The following is a 27,205-nucleotide window of genomic DNA, read 5'->3' on the forward strand; positions in this document are numbered from 1 at the left end:
TCACAGCCTGCGGGAGACAAAATAACAATTCATCTGGAAAACGAGATTAACTCATTTAAGTTAGGCAGTGATCACAGAGAGAAACACGTTGGTGTTATCTGTCTGAACGAAAGCATACAGATTGGAGGGCCATTCCGGTTCAGAGGGTCCGTGTTGCAGGCCCAGCTTGTTGAAAGTAATTGGACCCTGTCAGAGTATGCCTTTGTGAGATATGGATATTACAATGGAATTCTATTAATCTCTGACAAATCCCCTCTCATCTGATAAAGACTGTATACCTCTGCTCTTCACTACAACAACTCACTCGTCACTTTTATGTGGGTAGTGGTGGGCGCTGAGTCTCCGAGGCCGTGTCAGAGGTGAAAAGCAGTTTTGCCCCTTTTTTGGTCTTTTGAGCTACGGAGTGAAATGGCTACAGTGCTACTGCCTGTTGATTTGTTCACATTCCTTATGATGCTTTTGTTTCTTTTCAGGAAAAAAAAAAAAAAAAAAAAAAGAACTTTGTTTTGTTAGGTATCCTAAATGCTTTTGTTTTCTTGCTTTATCAGAGACATCACTGATATACAGAGATTGAACTAACATACTCTGTACATTATCTGTCTTTGTTATCCCATCTGGATTCATGATGCAAAAAGTTATGGAAATACTGTGTCTTAACAGTACGATTATATTTTAAAGTGATGTAAATTCAAATCATAGGAAGAAGAGAAGATACATTAGGAGCGACTGCCTTTGGGTATGCTCTGGAGTACTCGCCACTTTTTGTCACCATTTCTTGATCTGCTAATAGGAGAGAGGAGTTATATTGGTTGATGACACTTCATTTCTAGGCTGAGTACTTTTCTTAAACATGTTAGTTTTAATTATTTCTGCATCCTAATTTTTTGGCTAGCACCCTAGCTCAGTTTTGCCTTGTTTCTTAGTGTCATGACAGTGATCTTAATTATCTGGAATATCTGTATTTTTTATATTTATGCTGTTCCAAAAGGTGTTCCCAGAACAAGCTGGAGAAAGTAATGTAGAATAAAGGTAAGACAGAATGCTATTTATTTTAGGCAGCAAAATAACTAAATGCAGCAACTGGGAACTGAAGAATCATGATACGTTTCTGCCTCCGTGGTGTCAGCCATCACTAAAGGGAAGGTGATGTCTGGAGATAATTTAAGGGATCTGCAAACCTGTTAATTGTAGGGTCTTGCTCTCTCAGATACACTTTTGTCTGAAAGGGTTTGCCTTTGGAGCAGGAAGAGGTTAGTAAGGCCTCACTGCTGTTTATAATACCTATGTTGACTACACTGAGCAGAAAGGATTAATTCATCAGAGAACTGCAGTGCTTTTCCCTTCTTCTCCTTCCCTAATAGCCACACAGCCACAGTTCAGTTGTATGTTCTGTAATACTATTGGTAGGAAAATTTTGACAACAGTATCTTCAGAAGCCAAGCTAAGTGTTAATTCAGAGGTGTTCTATTAGCAAGTTACACTGCACGTTTACCAATAAGATGAATGAAATACATGCCAGTTTATATGAGAATGTTTGAAAATATTGAAAGTGCTTTTAGTATTTAAATCTCTCATCAGTGTATATATCATTTTGCTCTGGGGGAAATGAATATTATTCTTTTAGATGTTGTATGGGAACTGTTGAGTCACGGCCTGAAACACTGATTGATCACCTGAGGCAAGGACTGGGTCAGCCGTGGGAGCACAGGTGAAGGCAATTCCTGGTTCCAGCCCTCCTAGACCTCCCACTTAAGGGCTGACTAACACTGGGGAAGGATCTCTTTCTGGAGTTCCTCCTTTGTGGAGCTTTTCACTATGAGCCTAAATCTTCGGATATAGGTGAGCTTTCTTTCTCTATTTGTTCCCTGCCATCTCACTACAAGACTCTTTCCAACTGTACGTTTGTTGACTGTACAGATATAAACATGAGAAGATTTCTGGTGGTGAAGTGTTACTCAGTAATGCTTTTAATAAGTGGTCAAAAATTCGTTAGTCATTTTTCATACTAAAAATATCCATCTACGTTCACTGAAAGTTACAGTGTAGGAAAACCACGCTGATTTCTGATTCCTTTTCTGAAGTACAGTGAGAAAGATTTAAAAAGTCAAATCCATCCATCCTGTATCATCTTAAAATATAACCTTTGAAATATACCGAAGTCTCTTTGCACATTTCTCAGTAGAAAAAGAAACAGTGCAAAAAGCATTCAGATGAGTTAGATGGAGTTTGATATTGATTGCTGAATTATCAATTAGCAAGGGATATAATAACACTTGAGTTTCTGGCTTATAATAATACCATCTTTCAGAATTATTCAGCCACCCTGAGTGAGTAATTTTCCTTGGCTGAGGAAATACCATCAGGTTGGTTTTTGGTTTGGGTTTTTGTTATCGTCAGTGGCAAATGCAGGTGAGGGGGTCTTGAACCTAGATTGCTACATTTTGCTGATGATTTTGTGAGTTTGGGTAATACTGAATCTAAAAGACTTTGAATCATTCTATGAACTCTGAATTAAGCATCAGAAGCCTTGAAGATAACTCTGAAGTATGGGGAGTAAACATTTACAAAATTAAATACTGGGTTCTACTTTTCCAATGAAGCTAATCGGACTAAGCATAAGTAAGCCTAGAAGAGATCAAATTAATTGTGCCACACTGCATTTTTTCCCCAGAGGTTTACACTGTCCAGTAGAAGAGCAAAGGCTGAAATTTCATTTAGTGTAAAATGATGGCTGTGCCATGCAAGCCTGGGTGCTGAGACCTTCAAAGTCATTACGAGTAGGCTGAAAGTAAGGAATGGGCACTGTTTGCATTCAGGTGCCTAGAAAATTCTGGAGAGAAGGATGCCTGGGGCTGTAGAGTTGCCGTGTGAGTTAACACACGTGGGAATTGCAAAATAGCCCTAATGGACTCTGTCTGCTGCACCCATCACAGTAGAGAGAAGTAAAAAATGTATTATCAAATTTTAAAGTTGGCACCTTTTTTAGTCTTCAGCTTTGGTTTTCTTTGAAGCCTTATTCTTATCTCATGTGAGAAACAGAGCTACTTAGCTTAAAAAGTACATCAGTATGTTCTATCAGTCACTGCTTCAATTTGCCTATCTTCACAAACTTTCCACTGCAGTAGTTTTAATTTTTCATAGTTATGCATTTGATGACAAAAGACAAAGTTTACCAAATCCAATCAGTACCTATGAAAAAGAATAAATGCGCCTATACTGAGGCTAAACTTACTCGAAACCCTTTGTAATCCCTTTTTTTCTTAGGAGTGCATCAATCTAATATTTATTTAGAAGGATTTTTTTCCACTGGCAGAATGTGTGTGCACCTTACTTCTTGATTTTGTTCATTTTAAGCACGTTTTCACTAATGTGTTCTACTTCAAGCTATTCTCAATTCAAATTGAAGTGAAAGGTTTCCGAGTTTGGTTAATTTACATATAAAAGCTTTACTGTACGTTTTATAAAATGACTGTGTTCAGAAAACAACTATTTCTATTTAACAATATTGTTATTCCACAAGCTGAGTAGCTTTTCCCACTGTCTTTCGCTTTTACTAACAATATTTGTTCTTGTCTTAATTTTAAATTGTTAGTGGCTGAAAACATGTAACTTCTCCCTTTCCTCCCCTGCTATACTGAAGTGACTAGAGACCTACTGCGGTTTGCCTGTGATGTATGAAGATTAAAAATATGTTTCTTTTGTCAAGGTAGGAGTGACATGCATGCAGTTCTTTTGAGACGCTCCTCTTTTGTTTCGTTTAAATAAATGATAATTGTTGATGGCAATTTTGAACTAAAAACCACTGTGGTCTGTACTGAATTTTAAAATGAGTCTTTGGATTTTATTGTTATCTGTAAATCCCTAGCAACCAGTTCCTGAGGCTCTGCATAGTCTGTTGTAGCTTGTCTTAGAGGAGCAGAAGCACATATGCAATACTTACAAACAACATGCCTGCAAAGTGTTTCACAGTAGGTGCTGTATGAAAATGAGATCTGACCATATAAAGGTACACAGACAACTTTTCTGGTGCATTTTCACCTTTCAGGAATTAGCATATGAAGTTTCTCCAGTTGCATTGCAAACTTGTTTGTAATGGTTTCCTCCTCAACAGCAATAACTAATTCCTGCTGAGGACAGTAGGCATCTATCTTAAAGACAAATCGTACAATGACACTAGATTCGATATTCTGATCTTTGAAATATTGAGTATAAGGCTTTTTTCTTACATTAAGACTACTCATGGCTGGATCTTTTTCCTAGAGTAATAAGAGGAAAGCCCAGTGTTTGCTGATAAATGAAAGTTTTTGTATTCTGCAATGTTTTATTGTCACTGGAACATTTATTTATGCTTAATCTTCTGAAAGGTTTTGAATGCTCAGGTTGTATTCAGGATGTTCAAAGGCCATTTAGAGTACGGTGATTCATTTTTGCACTTCTTGGTAGGATTTCTTTTCTTAATGAAACTTATTCAGTATCATAGAATCACAGAGTCATAGAATGGTTTGGGTTGGAAGGGACCTTGAGGATCATCAAGGTCCAACCCCCTGCTGCAGGAACTAAGTGCAGTCACCAGATAGAATGGTGATGTTTCCCTTAAAAGGGGAAACAATACATTTCTTCATGAAAGTTTTAAAGTAAGGCTTTCTCATAAAGTGGATGTTGTTTTGCTGGTTTCTAATCTACTAGTTGTAGAGAGTTATTTATTTACCTCCATGTTTACGGAGGAGGGTGAGGTTTGGAGTCGAGAGAAGCATACTGGGAAGTGGAAACAGATGATATCTTTGTATTCTGCATCTTATATCAGTGCCTCCAAGCACGCTAACTATTTCTTTGATTATAATGCCCTGCCCCACAGAATCACAAACTTTCTGCTCTCTGTAATTCTGTTGTCTTAGTTGCTGAAACAGCATCCGTATATTTTTTTTTGCAGAGATAATGTAGTCAAGTAACAGAGGGCTTCATTTAGGACATTTATTATCTTGGTTCATATTTTGTTCTGTTTTTTTTTTTAAGAGTGCTTCAACAGAAGGGATTAAGTGAGAAAAGAACAGACCATCTTTTTTTACTGCTTTTCTGGGCTGATTGCTCCCAGTGTCGGAAAAACGCCACAGTTACAGCTATTCAAAGATTTGCAGTATGGTTGGTGGAACCACAGTTGGCAGTGATTCACAAGTCATTCCAAATACCATCTCACAGCAAATCCTAACGTAGCCTAAAGATAAAAAGCATTTCATACAGTGTACAGGGTGAGACCTTCTTTGTTTTGACAAATATTTTCTTAAAATGTAGATGAAGATGCTGTGCTTTCTTCATTTAACTACTTTTCCATCGTAATACCATTAAAAGCTATAGTGTGGGCAAGGAGACTGGCAAGCTATGGAGGAAAGAGCAAATTGTTGAAGTATTGGTACAAGTAGTGTGTCCTGGGAGGCATTTTGCTTCTCCCGTCCTACCCAAACTGTGGTGTGATGATGTGAGGCTGAGGCTTGGGTTCCTCTGGACTTGGGACTGTGGGAGATGTTGGTGTTATTTTTATTATGATACACGTTCCCTACCAGGGTATTACATGGTAAACTCATGAATCTTACTGCAAAAATGTTCTTGAAGGAGGTGTTTTGCTTTCTAATGTTGCATTGCAGTGGAACAGCATTGTTCTTTATTATTCCTGCAATGTTTCTGCTATGACTGTTAGGTCAGGTGTCAATATAAATAGTACTGTAAATATATGACAATGTGCACTGCAGTGCAGGTAACTGAAATAAAAACAGTTGTTTGGAAGCTGTGGGAAGAGCCAAGCTTTTGCTGCACTTCTGGCCACAGAGTTTCTCTCCCAAGTGCAGCTTTTGGCTGTGCCTCTGGGGCTGCAGGAAGCGTGGGCCATGCTGCTGCTTGGAGGAGCTGCTGGGTACATCTATATTTGGAGCTCATAAGCTGTGATATGGCAGAGACTCTTAGCCTCGGTATGGAATTATTTGAGCTTTTGGTACTGTTTCTTTTTTTTTTTCTCCCTCTCAGTCCTCCCATAGTAGAAAAACAAAGATATTTTACATCTGATTGAAGGACAGTGGGAGGGAAGGAAATGTGGGGAAGAGAAACAAACCACTATTTATAGCGGTACAAAGATAAGTGAGTCATCTTTATTTTAGTGCTAGATTAAGAAAATGTTGAAATAGTCTGGTATTATTGGTAACAAGGCTCTTAATGAAACCTACTTGACTGGGATGTGCAAACCTCAGGAGTACTCTCGCTTATCTGGTAGTTAATGCTGTGACTAATATTTTACTGTCAACATTAATTAGAGATTTGGGAGGGTAACTGGCACAGTGATCTGGTGCCCTCCTGTTCTCAAGGATAACAGATTAGAGCAGTGAACAACATAAGGGCAAAATGTCCCCCTCCTAGGGCCAACGCAAATACCTTAGATAGAGGCAGAAAGAGAAAAGGAACTCTGGACAAATCTTTTATTTAGAGCAATGTATTGTGCAGATTTTCTCCAGCAGAGGTGTTTGGATTGTATCTCTGTAGCTTCTTTAAAATGATAATTTAAAATGTGCCCGTTGAAAGAAAATTTGACTGATTCTATGGAATTTTCTTTAGCATTTCCTATTTCCTTTTCCAACAAAGCCTGGTTTTCTTGTTTCCAGGAGGCATGCCAGAATGCATCAAAATACTCTATGCTATGACTTGTCAGAAACACCAGTGACCATGATAGCATTGCCAAAGATGTTTCCTTTGGATGTTTTGGGAATAGGATTGTGGGGGGAAAATGAAATGCCATTTGGTCATCTTCTGGTCTTGGAAACTGTTAGGAATTACACTGGGGATCCTGATAAGAATTAGCATAATGGTATTCTCTTCCCAGATTTGCTACCATTGTACTGGTGACTTTAAAAGTTACTTCATATCCCTTTCCTCATTCATAATGGGAGAAAAAAGTATTAGACTTCTTTATAAAGCACTAAAGGTAAAAAGCTCCATATAAGATTGTGTTTATCAAAGTCTATACTTGAAATTGTCCTTAATAACTTTTTAGCAATCTGTTTTCAGATTTTTTTTTTTAACTAGCATGCTTGCAAAATCCCTGTTTCGTAAGTAAAATAAATCCCACTTTTACTGTAAGTGGTTGCTGTAGGGGGGTTTCAGAAAGTGCAGGTAGTCTCATTCCTGTCCCTGGCATTTATTTGTGTCAATTTGTTTTTATCTCGATATAAGTAATAGTTAGGAATTACTATGTTTAGATTTGTTTCACCTCTTCACTACACTACAGCAGTGCTGTAAGTGCTCTTGACATTTCCCTCCTCTGTCCAAACCCTATTTCGTAAGTTTTAACTAAGACGATGAGGTAATAAATCTCAGCTACCAGATACATGAGCTGGCTAAATTACCCAATGGAGAAGTTGCTTATTTGAATAATGTCCAGGACATGAGGGCCTGATCTGGAGCTAACCAAGGCCAAGAAATACTGATGTGCTATATATTATATAGCACAATAGCTATGTGTTTTTAATCCTGAAAGACACGTTAAAAAAGAAGCTATTTTCTAGAGTTACGGCTACAGATAAGACCAAACAGGGACAGTTTCTTTTAAAATGTCACTGCTGCTGTTATTTTTATAGTCATGATGACTTTGTATCCTCACGCAGTGGATCTGAAGGTCTCCTGATTCCTTGATTGCCAGTAGTGTGGCTATTGGAGAACGCACACCGTTTCTTGCTGCTGTCAGTCACTGTGTTGTTTCTGTCAAATTGTGTTCATTACAGTTCACAAATGGAGAGGATAGTTACACGAGGGTTTCCAAATTTGAGGAAAGCTACGTAAAATCTTTTTGCTCGATTTGTTTTTAAACCAAGGTAACTTAATCTTGATTTAACTGATTTAATTTAATTGCTTGTAGCAGACCTGATATGGATTAATAAAACTAATAAAATGTCTAAAGTTCTCAAATTTTGGTAGCTATTCTGCAACAGGAACACCTTATGTACAGAAGAGCATGCATATATTTGGCATGTTTAAAAGAATTACTTATGATGTATGGACAAATTATGGATGCACGAAGACTAAAGGAGGAGTTGAGCATCGATAGTTTCAGAAAATCTAGTCATGCAAATGCCGAAAAAGGGCAGGAGGATATGTGCTAAATATGCAAAGAACATCTTGGAAATAATTTAAATGCGTGTTCTTAAATATGTTCACTTCAGCAGTGCTGCCTCAGTTTCTAAATAGCTCTGAGTATCTCTTCACGGCACACCATATTTAGGACCTGGATGTTCTCCAGGCCCATCTCTACTGAGGTGGACTTGGGCAGAATTTTGGTTGTGTCTCTAGAAAGAGTCCTCAAAAACTTTTAATAATATAGAAAGTTCTCTACAGCAACTTTTTCCCATGTTTACCTGCCTGTACATGTGTGTATATATTTTGTGTGCACATGAACTTAAGGGCTCAATGCTTTAAAGGTCTGATAAGCAGTTCCTACTGAGATCAGTAGGAACGGAGAGCAGTATACTCATTCATTCAACTCTTAAGTTTTATAGCAGTGGCAGGGATGGAAAATCCTTGAAGCTAAGAACTATGTTCATGCTTTCTGCAGGTGGCTTGGTGAGTTTTTCCTGCAAGATGCTCAGGAGCCCGGATTGGCCTTTTCCAAGGTCACCTTTGGTAGCACTTAGTGGAACAAATCACTTGAAGTGTAGAAAGGTGAAACCACTATTAGCCTGTAGTAAATTTCAATTCTGTTATCCAAATAAACATTGAAGCTTGTACATTAATGCTTACACTCTCTATCTCTAATTCTCCCTGAGTAATATATACTTTATAAACACAATTGGCACGAGAAATATTTTCTATGGCAGAGAAATAAAAGAAAAAAAAAGAGGAAGGTGTTATTTTTGTTGGTTTTGGTGTTTCCTATTTTTAGAGAAGTAGGAAAAAAAAAAGATATTCACCACTTAAAATGCTTCCTAATAATTGGCCCTGAGGGAGGAGTGAGGGGCCTCAGGACTCCCCAGCAGCTGATCTGGAGCTCAGCATGCAGATGTGGTAAAGGCCAGCTCATCCTTGGCTGGACCTTCCCTGAAAAGTTGTTTTTTTTGTCATTTTCTTGTCATTACTTTGACATGGGCTTTGAAAACCATTCCAAATGGTGGGACAGATTTATATTTGCTTCTATCTAATATATATCTGGACCAAGTCTCCCCACAGTGGGAACTGCAGACCAAAATTGAGCTGCAAAAGGAAAAGATGACAGCAACAGTGTAATGCATGGGGTTGCTCTGACCAAGTGATGCTCAGGGATGTGAGGGCGTGGAGGGAACGTAGGAAATGAAGGCTTTAAGTGACAGCTGGGGGATGAGCTCTTGTTGAAGTCACCTCAGAGCTGAATTTCAGTGTGGGTAACTGAGGTGATTTGTGCTGGGAGTTTGCCTTCTCTATCCTGTGCAATAAATGGCAGGAGAGAAGCAGCTCAAATGCTGCTCCAACAGGGAGCTCTTTGGGACAAGGAGCCTTCTTCATATCTGAGAGGGAAATAGGAATGAAAAAGGTAAAGAACCCCCCTTTGTCAATAGAGTTTCTAAACACGAATTTCTGTTGATTTTAAAAGAAGTATTATTTGGCAACACTTCATCTCTTTGGCCTGCAGTCACTTTTAAACCTACTCACTTGTTTCAACCTTTAGTGGAGGACAGCCTGCCTACAGCCTGCAGGATGTGGGAGGAGAGGAGCTGCCTCATTTACAACACAATTCAAATAAAAGAGTAAACCAGATCATTACAAACATTCAGAATTACAGAAAATCCTATTCTTAAGGAATCAGAACTTTTTTTCCCTACTGTTCTAACCACAACTTATTATAGCTTTGACATTCCTTTTTTTAAATCTCCAAGTCCACACAAAAGTCTGATTTGCCATTGTGTGTGTTGCAGCCAGGCTTCACAGGAGTGTTATTGTTTGCTTTGGTTTTGCTTGTATTTTGCATGTAGCTTTTAAAAGCCCTTCATGGGTGGAGAGTTTTTACTGTAAACATAAAACATTAATTTAAACACTAAAATTTTACAGCTGCTTTTTAGTACATAAATTTTCACAGACACTCCAAGACAGTAATTTTGGTTTAATATTTGCTTTTTCTTAACTGCTGCAAAGTTGCACAGAGAGAGGAGAAAAACAGTGTACTGATAAAATACTTCATGTTTAGATCTTCGAGTTGTAAATGCAACATTCTAAACACAGGGAGGAATTCCTATTAAAGGATAAATATTAGTGCTGCCAAAAAAAGCAAACGTTCCCACAGCTGGATTTTTTGGGAGGAGGAGAGGAGGGTTCTTTTCCCCATTACAGTTTTTTCAGCAAATCAAAAACACTAAAAAGAAGGAATAGCAAATCAGTCTGCTTGCAGACTACAGCAACATGATTGTCGCTCTTCATGTGATACGTCCGTCACAGTGGGGCCTTTGGAACTGTTCTCAAGACAGTAACAAAGAAATGAAGAGAAATTGTATAACAACATCAGTGTCTGGCAGTTCAGTGGCCAGACAGAAACAGCTGTGTGAGATGTGGGAGCTTTGGGGTTCAGTGCCTTGGGCTGGCAGGAGGTGGGTGGCTTATAAAAGGGGTGCACATAATTCTCAGCTGTGGAAACTGGAGAGGCTTTCTTGATTTGAATAGGCATTGTTTTGAACTTTCATAGAATGCAGAGAAAGAACAAGCCTGCTGCACAGCATCTGCATGATGAGGAGCACACTCACCCAAAGCCTCCTCCGTGCGGGCTGCTTTTCCAGAGCAGGTATTCTACTTCAGCATCTGCTCTGGAGCTTGCACTTGTGCAGTCAGCAGGAGGTGAGAGGGGTGAGGGTTATTTTAAAGCTGTCCCTCAGCTCGGAGTGGTATGCAAGCGATTTGTCTCTTCTCCCAGCAAGTTATTCTGCTCTCAGTGTAGGCATCTAAGTGTATTCTAAAATCTTAAAATTTAGTTTTTTCTAGCTTAGAATGGATGAGTAATTTTAGTATTACATAAATGCCATCACATTTTTATAAAAAGAGGTGGTTGTGGTCCTCATTATATTAAAAGTATTGGTCTCTGGCTGTAATAAGTGCTGAGAATGGAAACACTTAAAGTAAGAATTTATAAATGCTGTCCTAACCTACACTCCTATCCTATTGCGTGTGGCCAAACCAGAACCAGAAAACTAGCCAGCTAGTAAAACTAGAAAGCAGCTGCTTTTTGATTCCAGAAGTAGTTGAGCTGAAGAGAGATGGTGGCCAGGCCAGTTCTGGTGAGAGAAGTATTAACCAACAGAGCACTGGGTAAATGGAATGAGAGCTGCATCGTGGCTGGAGATGTACAGCAGGCAGTCACAGCTCAGCACCTATAAAACAAAGTCTTTGACGTATTGGGATAGTGGGAACATATGCTGATTTTTTTTTTTTTATTTGTCTTTTCTGTACTCTTGGCTTTTTCTCTGATGGAATAACTTGCAGAGTGACTGATATTACCCTTACAAACCTACTAGCTAACTCAATTTCTTCTGCAATCAGTCAGTTTGAATTAAAAGATCTAAACATACGTGTGCTGGCTATGAGGGTACTTTATATGTATGCTTAACGTCCAATCACATTTCATTTAATGGCATTATTAAATCTCCATGCAGATAACTTTTTGTGACATATCAAATAGGTGCAATGGGAATGCATCTCCAATATACTGCAGCTTTAATATAAAGCTGCATCTTTGTTTGCACACATGGAGTTTGCAGGATAAGGTGCCGAACAAACGCTTTCTGTTTTTCTGCATGTCACTGAATTGATCTTTAAGGCCTGGAAAAAAAACAAAATCAACAAAGTAAGGAGACAACAGTATTGCTTACTAGTTTCAACTTCAAACACTTGAACAGCATATTTGAAGTTTCCATGGGCTGTTTCTTTGTCATTGTTTGTTATTATGCATGTATTTTTGTTACAGAATTTTACTACTCAAGCCAGCACTGCTTGGCAGAAAAGTCCCAACAGCTCACAAACCATCACTTTGCTTGGCTTGTAAGGATCTGTTGATGGAAATGATTGGCAAGGCATTTAGTGTTTTTTCAACACTGTGTTCTTTTATAAATAGTACTAACTCAAAAAGCTAAGTAATGTGTAAACCCATCTACTGTAGATTTCTGTCGTTTGTTTTAAAAGTAACACCAATCTGATAGAATGTGGTGCTAGTGGATTACAGAATCTGGAAGGCTGTTGGCTCAGTTTCCTATCTTCAGCTACTAATACACATGTAATCATGCTCTGATCTGTTTGTGAGTTGCTCTCTCTTTTTTAGAAATTCAAACTAAATTCATAATTAGCATCCAATAACCCAAATTAAAGCCAAAACACAGTCCTGGTTCTGCTAATGTCTGTCTAGTTGTCATCACACTGATGCAGGTCTTCTGGTACTCACCATTCCTCTTTCAATGCAGGCAGGTAGGAAGTCTCTAGTAATGAATTCCTCGTTCATATTTTGCCCCCATGCCATTTAAGGAGCATGCACATCACTTATTGATTTCTCTTCTTGTCTTTCAAGCTTGAGTAACAAACTCCAGTATCTCACAACAGCTACACAGGGAACATTTTGCTTTAGGACAGGTGGCTGCAGTGTGGAAGAATCACCACTATAGATTAATTCCATGGAGGAGTAAGCTGGGTGCCCAGCAGCAGCAGTCAGGGAGGTTGCATGCGTCCTGCTGAAGTACCCAGCTGCTCGTGCTGGTCTCACTGCTCTCTCTATGAGCTTAGCTGCCGAAAGCATCTCCTGAAGTACACTTCAAGTAGTAGGTGATGTTTTACAAATAAGAAATCACAAGATAAACAGAGAATTTTGTGTATCAAGAAGGCTCTTGAGTTAATACCTTGGAAATATGTTTCATGAAACACATTACAGTAAGCTACCTAAAAAAAACATGTGGGTTATGAAGAAAGTGAAAAAAAATATTCAAACATTCAAGAAATGTCTTACAAGTGCTGTTTTTTGTAGCTCTGTACATACAAGATTTGTCCACCTGGAATGTTTTCCAAGTGAGGAGAGGTGATGCAGAGGCAAATATAACAGTGGGAAATCCAACAACATCAGAATAGAGCTCCCCTACACTCAAGAAGTGTTGGGTGCTGAAAAAGACTTGAAAGAAAGTTACAGGAAACGTTATTTGTTTGTTTTCCCTATAAAATTTATTTTCACACGTGAAGGTGTGCGTGTGTGCTCACATATATATTGTGTATACACATAAATATATATGTATGACACGTGCACAAATGATAGGCACATATTTATTTTAACTATTTGCTGTTGCTTTAACAGTGTGTAAATCGCTGATTACAGATACTATAACTGCTTCACAGAAAAAGTGGAAATGCAATTACAGATAGTGTGTTCTGTGTACAGAGTGTGTAATTGCCTCAGAGCATTTCCATCATAAGCTTCACTGTTGTGTGTACAGAGCCTGTGTGTAACCATCTCACGCATACGTGTACATAAGTACATGAAGCTGTGTGTGAGCTGTTATCAGGACTCAGTAGCAGTCTTTATAATGTTAAGAACTAACATTAAGAAGCAAGTCCTCAGTGTTTTCACTGGCTTTAGGCTCCAAACACGGCCTGTGGCCTGCTCAGTGGCCTGTGGCCTGCTCAGTGCCCTGTGCTGGCACGTTCCAGAGATGGGAAGAAATATTTGGTATTTTTTTAAGCACTATTTTCTTTGCTGCTTTAAGAGCAGTGTCTGCTGTCTTTATTGCTTCATCACTGCAAGGTTAATGTGTCTGTATTTTCCCTAATCAGTTTGGAGTAGACCATTAGAACCCTAGGTCAGAAAAGATTAAGAACCCTTCTAAAAGAAAGGCGCTGCAGCCTCCAGGAGCTCTGATCAGCCTGTTTCTATTAATCTGCCTGAATTTCTTGGCTCCTTTTCTCTAGCAGCTTAGTGGAGACGCTGTTTCCTTGGAGTATTTGTTGTGTTTACTTGAGCAGCACCTTTGACTCCCAGACAGCTGGCAGGTCCCCGCCTGCCAGAGCGAGCTGTGTTGGTCAATCTTGTGGTCTGCATGAGAAGCCTCCTGCTGCCCCTGCCCAGACCCTGCCTTTGTGGTTTGGAGTAGGTGAACAGTTGTTGACCTCATAAACTCTGCTGCTCTATCAGTGGGCAGTGGGTTTTTTACAGCTGACACACTTTGAGAAAGCTGAAGTCCCAAACAATGGTGTGCGTGTGAGACAAAACAAAGCCAAGATCACTGCTCCTCCAGTGGATGAGCTATTGTTGCTTACAGTTTGGGGGCTGCCCAGTGAGGGCTGACTTCTCATACACCACTCCTCAAAAATAAGTATGCAAGTAAGTCAATCAATAAATAGGCCCTTTGGTAGAAAAGAAAGGCAAAAAGAGAGAAAAGTAATTAAAAAAAAACTGCTAGTAAGCACAGAAGAGTATTACTTCTTACTCCTATTAAGTGATTTGAGCTTATTCATTTCCAAAATATATTGCTCTGCGTTTCCTTGCATGGTCCAATTCCACATGCTCCAAGACTGACAATGTCACGTACAAAGGAAGATGTGTAGAACTCTTAGTGTGCTGGAAGTTCAGACTAAAAATCTTCATGGGTGGCTCCATAACGCTTCTTTGGCTTTTTGAGTGGGTATTTCAATATGCTTTTATATTTCTTCTACGGGCAGGTTCAGACTTTGTAATTCTTGGCATTCAGATTTCATAAGTGTGTCTTCTGTTTATCTTATGTTAAGGCAAATACTGCACCTTTGTACCTGTATAGTATTTCTATTGTGCCTTTATTATTTCATATAATAAATGAAAACGTGGTGATGTTAAATTTTATCCAGCTGAACAGTATGGCTGATGTATGAAAGATTTTCCTGTGTTTTCTGATCTTCAGTTTCTTCCAGTGTTGTCTCTGGCACTGGAGTTAATTCATTTACTTGGGTCGTGTTCAGTTACTATGTAGGTGATAAGCATTTTAATACTCAAGTAGCTTTTTTACACTGAGATCTTAGTGAGGTGCTCAGTTTTACAGAATGCTGATAGATCTGTTGTAAAAATGAAATAGTAGATCTGACTGTACTAAACTGAATTTATTATATTTTTTTTCCCAGTGAAAAATAATTTAGATCACATCCAATGTCTTACATACTTAGTGTTTAAAAACGTAGCTTACCTTGTTCACAGCAATAGGGGTACAATAGAGCCATGAAACCACTGTAAATTCCATGGCTGTTTGCTGGGGAATGTGGTGTGCTTCCGAGATCAAGTGATTCTCACTCAGTAGTGCTTTAGCCCATCATGAACGTCTCACATCAGAGGGATGGTGTCAAATCACTCCCTAACGAAGGAAGAAAGTTTAATTGTGATTTGCACACAACCAAAGTGCCCCAAAATTTTCTTTAAGTTTTTAGTGTAATCACTTTGCAGAATGTTTTTAGGAAAAACCCCAATACATAGTTAAACTATAACTTAAAAATGAGCCCAATTTGTCTTTCTATGAATCTTCTTGCTTTAATTTACTCATAACTTATGGTGTTTGTGTGGGTTTAGAATCTGTAATCATTTGCAGGAGCTTTTCTTTCCTTTACTATCTTTTTGTTTGTGTAAAGGAAATCATGGTGGTATGGGTAGAGTTGAAGCCTGCTAACGTAACACAGTGGTTTATACTGGCAAGGTAGGAAGGAAAGACAAGAGAGGAGAAACATAAAAAAAAAAAAGTCAAAGATCGAGTATCGGTTTTATTAATTAAGGGGACAGCAAGAAATTTATATTTGAATTCTGTTATACAGTTCTCAAGTGAAAGGTGTTGAAAACCTACAGATGAGTAAATATTTTCTTAGGTAAGTCTAAAATCTTTGCTCCAATATAAACCTCATCTTGACCTGAGTTTTGTGTGAGAATTTATTTTCTTCATCATATTTGTAGTAGAGAAATGTGCCCAATAGGGTGCACACAGATTTTAAGTATCTAAGTCAATCTGGTTTTGATATGTGGGATTTATTTTAAAAAACATATTGTATACCCAAGATGCATTGAGCTGATTAGGATTCTGAATTAAATTTCATCCCTCCCTAAACATTAACTCAGGGCCGCTTCTGGGGTTATGGGTTTTCTCCAGCTCATGCTAAGGCGGTAGAATTACTTTGAAGAGATTGTTCACCAGTTCTGTTTTGCAGCACCACCACTTACAGACATGCTTTTCACACAGTTTCAGTAGGTGACTTTGTAATCCAAACTATTACCTCGTTGTTGTATTGCTGCAGATGTGGCTTGTGTTTGGGGAAAAAAAGCAGCAACACTAAAGTGGGAATCCATGAGAAGTTCTCTGAACCTTTCTTACACCTTCTTTCTTTTTCTTCTTTATTTCCTCTAGCTTTCCAGGCACCAGAACGCAACGGCATGGGCTGCATTTGGCTACTGGCTGCTGTTGTGTGATTTTGGTCCCCACATGTCCCATCTGTGTTGCTCCTTGATTTAGCAGGAAGGTTCACTTAAGAGCAGGGCTGAGTATTTTTTCCCACTCTGCAATGCAGTGACTCAAATACATCCATGTTTCATGTTTTATCATGTGACATAAATAATCGTATCTCTCCCTGCAGTATTTCTGTTAGCTACATCATTGCTAAATTTTGTAACAATATGCCCTTTGCAGTAAAATGTCACCAAAAAGTTATATACTGTAATAATTTTCATCTGTTTCATAAAGACAGACAATTTTTAAGATTCATGTTCATTTCATCATTGAAGTCTGAGTCTTCCTACATTAATTTATAATGAAACCTCATGCTCCCTCCTACATTGATCACTAATTTTCTGTCTTCTTGATATGTGTTAAAATAAACTATGGATATAAAGGGCACGTTATATGCCTGGCACTGCTGAGTTAAATAGAACATACTTGTGTAACTCATCCTAGGAGGCTGCTGTGGCCTTTTGTTTCATGGTGAAAATCCATGAAACCCAGTTGCAAAAGGTGGGCTGTGTCTGCTGCACAGATCTTTATTTCTCTCTCTGGATACCCCTGCATAGCAGGAGTTTCCAAAGGCTGGCCTGCAGCCCTTGGAGCATTTGAATGCAGGCTGTGAGAGGATTTTTGAAGTTGGGTATGAAGACACTGCACTGCAGCTGAATATGTGGCCTCCTAATAATTAAAGAAAAAAACAACGTTGAAAGATAAAGGGCAATAGAGGTTCAGAATGGTACATGAAAAGCAGTGCACAGGACCTGAACTGAAGTGTACCTCATTCATTATCTGACCTGACAACAGCGAGTACCAGCTGCGTACAAACACTGAAAGTCCATCAGAGACTTGCAGGCAGATAATGTGTCCTGAGCGCTGGCTTGCATCTCTAATACAGTTACTGACTGATTTAAGTCATGAAGCAAGATATTCAGTGTGTTTCCAATTGTTTTCATTAACAATGACAAACCTATTGAAGCTGACTGCTGCAGTACAGTTTTAGAGGAAAAATTGTGAGCTTTCCAAATACTGGGTGACATTTTCTGCTCTGAGGCAGTCTGCAGGAGATAGCCCCAATATACTTGGAAATAGAAGGGAATTACAATTGAACGTTGGCCAGTGCAAATAGCAGTGGGGAAGAAGGTAAAGCTTCAGAGATCCCCTGGTAAATTAATTTTCCCTAATTACATTTCATGGCAGGAAACACATATTAGAAGTGCCTGTTGAAATAATATAGTATTTAAATTCTGATTAATCTATAGGTCAGGCAAGAACTGTTCAGTGCCTGTCTCTAGACAGAAAGCTCTGCTTTGAAAGAAGGAGAAAAAGGGACAAACAGCAGCCCTTAAACAGCCAAGCTGGATTATTTCAAATGCTAGTTGGGTGGCAGTCTGTATGCAGGTGTGTGTTAAGCTGGTAGCTATAACATTACTGAAAGTATAAAACATCATCACTGATGCATCTTTGAGAGTTCCGAGGCAGAATGACTGATTAACTGAGTTTTGTTTCTTCCTTTTAAAGGAAAGCTTTTTTATTTTTATTTTTTCCCCTAGAATCATTTGGTAAACGCAACAAGTAAATGCAGAACAAGTAATGCCTAAGTATGCATTCAATTTCTGCCTACATAATGTATCCTCTTCACTGTTTGCTGGAGAGTAGTGCTGAGACTTGGAGTTCCCAGATTGCTGCACACTGGGGGGGAACAGGAGGGATGTGCAATCCCTTCACAGACTAGAAGGAGAACTTCTGGAGCATATAGAAGAAATAGATAAGGAAGACTTATCTATTATACAACTTAGCCAGTAGCCCTCTCTTTCAAATCCACCCAGTTAAGACTTTTTGTCTTCTAGATGTCCCATAAATAGACATTCACCATACAATTCTAAGTTTATTTTGCCAGTAATATCTTAGATTCCTTTCTGAGCCTTTGGAGTAAGTGTGCATAGTGTCTTATTTCTGTCTTATTTTTGCCATGGAGAAAATAATGACTGGAATTTGGTTTTCTTGGAGACATTGTCTTTTTTGTATGCAAACGAAGTTTTAATTGCAGCACGGGTGAAAAAAAGATGTAGATTACGATAGCATATTTGTTGGGTTTTATCAGGTTTATTGCAATTGGTGGTAGTAGTATATGATCAGTGTGAGGGGATGTCATGCATATTGAAAGACGAATACCTTAATTTGATGATCTCTGTTGCCTCGGTATCTCTGGGTTCATCTTATGTAGTTGAAAGGGCTGTTTGGAAACTTGTGTTTATGTTGATGATTACTCTGCTGTATGGCATTCTGGGAGCACTCCTTAAGGGTGTCTCCTGTGAAGTCTAAATCACAAGAGTGGTAATATTTTACTTTAAACCAAAATGTTCCTAACAAGCAGCACAAGATGGAGATGGTAAGATTACCTCCTCTTAAGACCAAGGGATACCAGGACAAAAATCATATGAGGCCCACTGGGAGTTTGAGCAGCTATGCCCAACCAAGCCTAGAAGGAGAAAGCAAACAATACGAGATAGTGGCTATGATGGCTGAAGTTCAGATGAGGTCTAAAGGCTTAGCAGTGACAATGGTGGCTTCATCTGGAAAGCAACTAAACATCAAAGGCTGCAGCTGCCTGAAGGGAGTACGCTAATTGAGAAATAACAGCTATAAAACTAATTCTATAATAATATATAAAAATAAAAACAATAACTGAATATGACTGGCTGTCCAGAATTAAGCAAAGTAAGATGAAATGTCCTTTGCCAGCAGATGCACTAAGTAAAACAACTGTCTAATGGCAGCAGTAATTCTTGCAGGCAGTCCTTGTGGTCACAGGGCAAAAATCAGCTTCAGTTCCTACTGAACTATGTAACAGAGCTGTGAATTATGTAACATTTTCTGGTTTCACAGATAAGCTTGTTTTCCAGACTTTTTCAAGACTAGCTTAGTCATATGTAAGTGCTTTCTCTAAATACAAAAAAAAAAAAAAAAAAAAGCTGAATAAAATTCAGTCATCTGTGTTGCATTGCTTAAATTTAGAAAATTGGATGCTCCCTTTCAGTCTCATAATGTGGTCGTATGGTGATCAGGCATTTTACTTTCCATGAACAAATATAGGTTTTTGCAGCACAGACTTTGTGCAGAATTTTTCTAAAGCCACATTTCATACTGAGATCATCTTGGAAACTGAATTCTGCTGCATACGCTTCAGTTTCTAGCACCTGTTGTTTTATGAAAGAGGTAAGAAACAGATAAAGCAAAATGATGGAGCAAAAGAAGCTTCAAAAAAAAAACCATCTCTCTCTGACCTCTGGGTGACTTCACTGATGTAAATAAGTTGCTCAGGATTTCCATCATCACAGATGAGAGCAGCACTTCCCCTCAGGGTATGGGGAAGGAGCTGTGTGACTTGTTCTTGGACTGCGGCATGCAGACACTGGAGGGAACAGCTAGTGCACTGATGAAGAATATAAGCATGGAAAAGTGTAAGTGATAGGGAAATGTGCACTTTATTGCTCTGGTAAGGATGGTGAAAGCATTTCTTTCTGGTTTCAGTGCTGAGAGGAACTTTTTTTGTAAAGCTTAAACATATGGGGTTTGAAAAAGAATCTCCAGATCTCTGAAGGATTGTGATTAATGACCTAATTAGCAATAGTTATTCAGTGTAGTTAAATGTTGTGGGCCTCCCCGTTCCTTTAGAGAAGATGTTCTGAAATTTGGATGGGGCTCTCCCTTTCTGGGAGCAAGATGCTGTCATACAGATTGGCACCACCTGGCATGAACAAAATACTTCACGAAATGACTGCAAAACCCAAATCCTGTCACGCAAGCACATGTTGAGCAATCTGCGTGGAAGCAGTGAGAAAAACTTGGTTTCCCAGTTGGGATCAGAGAACAGGGTGTTACAAACCTTGGGAACAGTGGAGAAGGTGCTCTTCGAAAAAGGCAGTGTCATATTGCTGATGTTTACTTGGCTTCCTAGAACAGCTACCTTCTGCCACCTTGGCTGTATTTGTTCACAGTTAGCAGGAACTGCATACACATGATGAAGAAAACAAGGCAGAAGAAATTCTGTATTTTTTGTGGTGCTCACTTTTCCCCCCCTGGAATTTGAACCTCCTCACAGAAACCCATTTTGAAACATCCCTTGCTTCAAATTATCAAGTTTTAATATGTAAACAGGGAAACCTCTTTGACCTATATGAACTAGGAATTATATTTCAAAGATATTTAAATGCTATCTTGAACTGCCATCCATCTGCCCTTATTAACAAATGAACAGCCCAGAAATGATTTTAACTTCTGAGTATTTGAATAAATTGCTAAGCAGTTAAGATTACCTCCCATGTAGAATACAGTGGCTCAGCTTCCATTTAGTAATACATGAAGGTGATTTAATCATAATCAGTAAATGACCTGAAAATGTTCATTTCTGGACTGAAGCTTTTTCAGCCTATTGAGATGTAGAAGCGCTCGTAAGGCGGGTAAACCTTTCCTCCTCTTTTAAGCCTGAATGTCATCCTGAATGGGCTGACATCTCGTTTCCTCCAGTCTCTATTTAGAGATCTATTGACCCTGTAGTTCTAAAAACTGCTTTGAGATGTGGTTTTTAATGTAAACACTAAAAAAGCCTTCCAAGTAGAAGTGTACACACACTTACTTCTTAATCTGATGTTCTCAGAGATGATCCCCTGGGGGCACACTTCAGGGAGCAGGAATCAAGGAAAGTCTCTGATTTGTTCTGCAACATGAACACGTTTGGTACGTGTTCATGGCTCACAATTGCTTATGCTCAATCAAACTGGAAGAAAGTGGATGAGGAAGGAGCGTGAATGGCATGGAGCCTTCTCAGAAGTGTGGGATCATTTCCCTTCATTTAATTTCACCTGGAATTTCTTGCTGTGGGGAAGACCTTGGGGAAACTGCAACCTTCTGTCGCTGGGTAGAGTGAAGATTGTCAAATTCTGCACGTGCTGGCAGCATGACCAGGAGAGGTTTCTTCTGTGCCCAGGTGAGGGGCCAGCTGTATGCAGCCCTGGTGCCGTGGGCACAGGGTGACTAACTGTGAGCCTTTGGTTTCCTTGTAGGAAGTTTCCTTGTTGTCACTTATGGTCCAGAAGGGTTCGATGACAGTGAGCCCAGATTTTTGCTGTCCAGCTCTCTATCTTTGTCAGGATGTCCAAGCTTTACTTTTCTGCACTTCTGATGGCTCAGCTCTGTTTCTTCTTCTCAGTTATTCCAGAGTTAAATGATGTGATTTTTCTCTCCCCGAAACCATGTATAGAAAATAATCAATTCAAGCCAAGATAGACAGTTATATTCTGGTGCCTGAGCTGTGAATGCTACACGTAAGATTTCTGAGGCAATGAATTAATTGATCCTGTTTTCATGTGCTCTGGTACTCTTCCCTCAGCCCAGTCCGGTGAATGTAGTTATTTTAATAAAACATGATTGCAGCTTTTCAGCCTTTTGACTAACATGAAGTGTCGTATGAGCTTAACAGCTGATGCGTCTTCGGTCTGAAAAATCTATCATGCAGGGTGAACTGATGCAGATTAGAATGGGTCTTTTGCATCTCTGAGTTCTTGCAATCTTATATTACACCATTTTGGTTGGGTGGAACCTTTTCATCTAGTCATTTAGTCACCTAGCTTTCTTAATTATGGCATCTTAACTAATTTGATAGCTTATGAATGCCAAAGAAGAGCCTAGGCAGACAGCGTTTTTGTTATACTTATCAATAATATGACACTTAAGCTTTTGTGGCACTAACACAATGTGTGGAGTTTTTCATTGCCCTCTGTCTCCCGTTAGCGCTCCATATGGTAACATTTAAGTGTGTTTCTCAGGCAAAGACTGTTGTTGCTCACCAGACTGGTCCCTTCAGGTGCTGGTCTCCATCTGTGGATTAATTCATTTCCATCATTCTTAGCGCTGATACTTGAAGCAGCTGTTGCCTTTTCCTCAGTGGCACACGGGTCAGGAGATGACCTTAATGAATGAGCACACGAGAAGGTCTATCTGCAGCCCTGTCTGTCTGTCTTCATTTTGCTGGAGCACCACAGTAGGAACTGGAACATCCTTCTTCCAGTCTCTTATCTGATTGAGCATACGTTTTGACTGTAATGGCTGTAGTGCAAATAATGAATGAGCAACAGCGCTGGGAAGTTGATTGTGCTTGCAAATGTATGGTTGGGATTACATTTACGTTCATACACTCCTCTTTAATTGTCCTTGTAAGTGTGAACATTTCTCTTTAAAATATAGTTGGATGGAAGCTATTCTTTTGTTGCTGCCCTACAAATTCTAAAGTCAAACACTGAATTTGTTACTCTGCTCTTACTTGGGAAAAACTGCTGTGAAATGGAAATGCTGACCGTTTAAGGATCCAGTCCTTGTGTTTTATAGCAAAAGAGGCTTTTACATAACCTGCTCTCCTTGCCACAAGGAAGCTGTGGCTGTGCTCTCTTGACAGTTGCTGCAATATTCACTGGGATGTCAGAATCTGAACTTAGTTTGTACCTGGAAAATGTTTGAGTATTCCCGTGTAGTAAAGCTATCTGAAACAGTCTGACGCAAGAAAATATCTTGCTGAATATTTGTAGAAAGAGTTTACAGTATTCTTAATAATCATATATGTGAGGAATTTCCTTATTTTTGTTTGCAGTGCAGGACAGCAATGCAGCTATGGGTAATAGCAAAACTAAAGATGCTTCTATTGTCGTCAGTCACTACGTAGCTTCCATTTAATGAGGAGTAATTCTTCAGAAACCAATGGGACTTTGGTGCATTATTCTACAGCATAGGAGCATGGTGGAGAAAGTTCAGGTGGATCCAAAGACTGGATGCTGAAGTTGTACAAATTCAGCCTAGAAGTATGGTGGCATTTTTTAAAAGGAAGAGTACTAACTCTTGGCAAAAAGTATTTGTGGATGTTTGTTTCATTTCCATTGCTCGAGCCTTTACACTAAAATTAGCAGTTCTGTATGAAGAGAAACAAAACTCATCTCCATTAGCAGTGAAAACAAAAATAAATCTCTGAATTCGATGTAAGAATTACTACCTGAAATTGAGTGTGTTTGGATGATTGTATATAACTACCTCTTCTGAAAAATAGATTCATCATTAATAAGCTCTTTGACATCTTAGATTTTTAAAGCTATAAAAAGTAATATACATTTAATAGAGTATAGATTTCTCTCTCTCTTCTTCATCACTGCTGTCTTTTTTGTTTTCTGGGTAGCCTGGGCAAACTGCACACATCACTGACTGCAGGAGTGTTTCTGAGCAGACTAATTGAAATTTAGATGCACTGGGATGTAGATTGTGATCCAGAAAAAAATAAGTCATAGTATTAGATAACACTTCTTTGTTGATTCATGAACTGCATTGTTTTTTTAATTTTAGAGGAGGACTGGGCTTGCGTACCTCTGTTATTGGTACCGTTTGGAAGGGCGGATAGCTGAGAGAGAAGGAAGGGTGTGAAAATAGAGTGCTGTGGAACTGAAAATAAAAAATTAAAAAAAAAAAAAGGCAGAAGATGAATTATTACTAAGGTGTAGTGTTGTACTAGGTGCTGATTCTGTAAGATGGATCACACAAATAACATGGTTTTCTCAGATGAAAGCAGTGCGATCACCTACTAGATTATATGTACAATTAAAATCCATTTTTCTGGGGGGGGAGAAGTATCCCTTTTTGCAGCTCTGTGTTGGTTCTGGCACTAGAAGTTTATCTTTAAATTTATATACACTTAGAGATAGATATTTAAATTTCTGTACCTCTTGGGGTAAATAAATATATTAAAATAAGCTATGGGTTGTATAGTACAGTATAACAATGATAAATGATGTTGTGTGTAATTTTTCTACTATTAACATAAAGTAATATAAACTGAAGGACACTAGTCTATTGAGAGAGTTAGTAGCTAATGTTCCATATCAGATGTGGACAATGTCAGGACTGAATACAGATTAGGCAGTGTCCTTTTCTCCCCAGGGGAATTAAACTTTGAGACACCACTGGCTGCCAATGGTTTTACTGCATTTTGTTGGTGCCTGTGGTGCCTTTCTTGGTCTATTAATTCAGAAGCTGTAAATGACAATGTGAGCAAAAAAGCTTTTCCAGTGGGATGCATTTCATTTATGTATTCTTGTACCTACAATACCTATTCAATCCGTTTTGTCACAATAACTGCTTAAAAAATTGGGTAGATTATCTGTAGTATTTCCTGAACATTATCGGGATATTTCACTTTTTGTTTCATTTTTCTTCTTTTTATTTATTTATTTATTTATTTAAGAAGGGAGAGTGGTTACTTTAGAGATATTTGGAGTAACCTGACAACTTCAAGAACTGAAACAGATTTTCATGATTTATTTAAAAAACACGCTGTTGTCTTATGAAACACCAGGGAACTTCCAGAAACGTACACACTCAAATACACACCATGTTTAATTAGAAAAAACCTATTAAAAAAATTAGAACTACAATATAGAAAATCTCAGGAGTTCTTTTGCATGTTCTCAAGTGACTGCATGCTTAAATATATTTCTAGTTGGTAACACTATGTGGAAACAGGGTTTGGTTTTAATTTTTTTCTGATGGAAAATTGTTTACTTTCTGAGGATTTTCTCCCTACCTGAAATCTGCACATGTAAAAATAGGGCTGTTGGAAATAGTTCTTGCTGCACAAGACCTATTGTGTAATTAGATATTACAGTCGTTATCCAGAAAACATGATGACGAAATCTCTAGCGAGATATCGATACACATACCAGTGTATTTTTAAATTGCAAGTCTCTTTGCAATTAGATTTGTCTATACAGCATGCTTGTGAAAGATTGCATTTCCATCATCATGTTTTATTTTACTTTGAAAAAATAAGTCATCTCGGTACCATTTTACTATTATCAAGGGAGTGCAGTCTTAAACATTTTTCATCCCCCCTTCCCAATTCCTAAATTCCTACGAAGGAGAAGCCCAGATTTCTTCTATTGACACGCACATTGTTATTCTTCTGGTGGTCTTTGGTATGATATGTTCGTCATGGTTCATAAATTTTATTGTTGCACTAAAAACAGGGTTAGAATATCCTCAATGTAATTATAAAAATGTATTAAAACTGAGAAGGATAAAAATATGGTGCAAGATGAGCTTTTAATGATTGTATAAATGTTCACTGTTCCATGGAAAAAAATGGAGCTTTTCAACATGGGCATAATAGTGAAATGCAAACGTAGGGCCAAATTTGTTGCTCAGAAAAATTTGGATTTTCAGCACAGAAATGGTGTTTTTAGTTTTGATTGCAAATCTGGAAGCTTTAAGGCTGTGAGAAGCAGCAGCAAAACTCATGTGCCGCTTTCATTTGTAATGATATGAGAACGTATCTCTTTTCACTCTTTAAGATGTTTTGTCTGGAATAGTACGTTGCACTTTGCGTGTTCCTTAGCTTAGTGTGCAAAGGAAATAAATGTTATAGTGGACTAGGCTGCATAGATTCCAAATTAGCATCCCTGGGCAGATACAGAAGCTGACAGCTGCTATTGAAATGATTTGCTGTTCTGTACTTTACTTTCTCTGCTAAATGGTGTGCACAAGTATCTGAAATCCTATTGGCAATACTTAAAGTGAGAGGAAGGAAAACTGGAAATAGTGCCATGAAAAATTGAAATGCCTGGTCTGCCCCGACTGTGACGATTTTGGAAGGTGTTTTATGTGATGATAGGATTGTAAAGGAGATCTATCCTCACTAATACATGGTGCAAGAGGCTCTTCTATTATATGTGATGACATACACAACTCTCTGTAGTACATTATTCATTCAAGGCCCTTTTTGAAAAGGTCTTATGTCCTATATAAAACAGGCTATTATGTGATGCATACGCAAAAGAGGATGGATGTGATATTCCTCTCAAACTATACAAACCTTTCATCTGCCACTACCAAATATACATTATAGATTATTTTTTTTTCCAGCAAAACCATTTGAATTTAAAATTTAGAGTACACTAAGTGGATGATTTCTTAAAAGAAGCTTATTTGCAAAATTTGAGAGATTTAATGTGAACATATAGGCCGCCGTAATCTATTTGGAAAGATTCAGGAACATCATAAAATATTTTTCCTTCAATTAAATTTTCATTTTTCCTGTTATTGTACTTTTGAGTACCTTTTGTTGACGCTTCTTTCTGTGCTGCTACACATCTATCCACTTGTTCTCAGCATAGCAGTATCTCCAGAGTGAATTCTGTTGCTGGTGATACAGTGTTCTCATTCATTTGCATTTAAACATCAATTACTTGAATATAATGCATGTCAATAATGCAGAATACAGAGGAGCTGAATATATTCCCAGTAAGTTATACTAAATCACGTGTCTTTCTACTCATACTGACTACTGACTTCATACAATTCTTCTTTGTGCTTCTGTGCAGTGTTGAATTACACAGTGCAAAACTTTCTCCTGCTCTTAATATTGTTAATTAATCTTCTTGAAAGACATTTTAATCTCTCCCCGCCTCTCTAAATATGGCCATTGCATTATGGAGGAGTTCAAGTATTTCTTTGCCTTTTTTCTTTTTGAAAAGAACCAATAGTGGCACGTCACTGCAGTAAGCAAATGACAACCTTGGTGTTGTGCTTTATGTGTGAATGCCTCAGTAAATAAGGGAGAACTGGAGGGATACTACTGAAGGTTGGGGTTGTCCAGCCAACTCACTGCAAGAATGTGGATTTCAGAGGAATCCTTTGTGAACTGCATTGAA

At 38.5% G+C, this 27,205-nt stretch overlaps 1 protein-coding gene across 1 annotated transcript in view; it reads left to right on the forward strand.

Annotated features, from left to right (window-relative positions):
* The window catches only part of WWOX (WW domain containing oxidoreductase), a 472,878-nt gene that overhangs the window by 243,092 nt on the left and 202,581 nt on the right, over positions 1-27,205 (forward strand). The gene's annotated exons all lie outside the window — the stretch shown is intronic.

The sequence above is a fragment of the Gallus gallus genome, chromosome 11, assembly GCF_016699485.2.
Source record: "Gallus gallus isolate bGalGal1 chromosome 11, bGalGal1.mat.broiler.GRCg7b, whole genome shotgun sequence".
Lineage (NCBI taxonomy): Eukaryota > Metazoa > Chordata > Aves > Galliformes > Phasianidae > Gallus > Gallus gallus.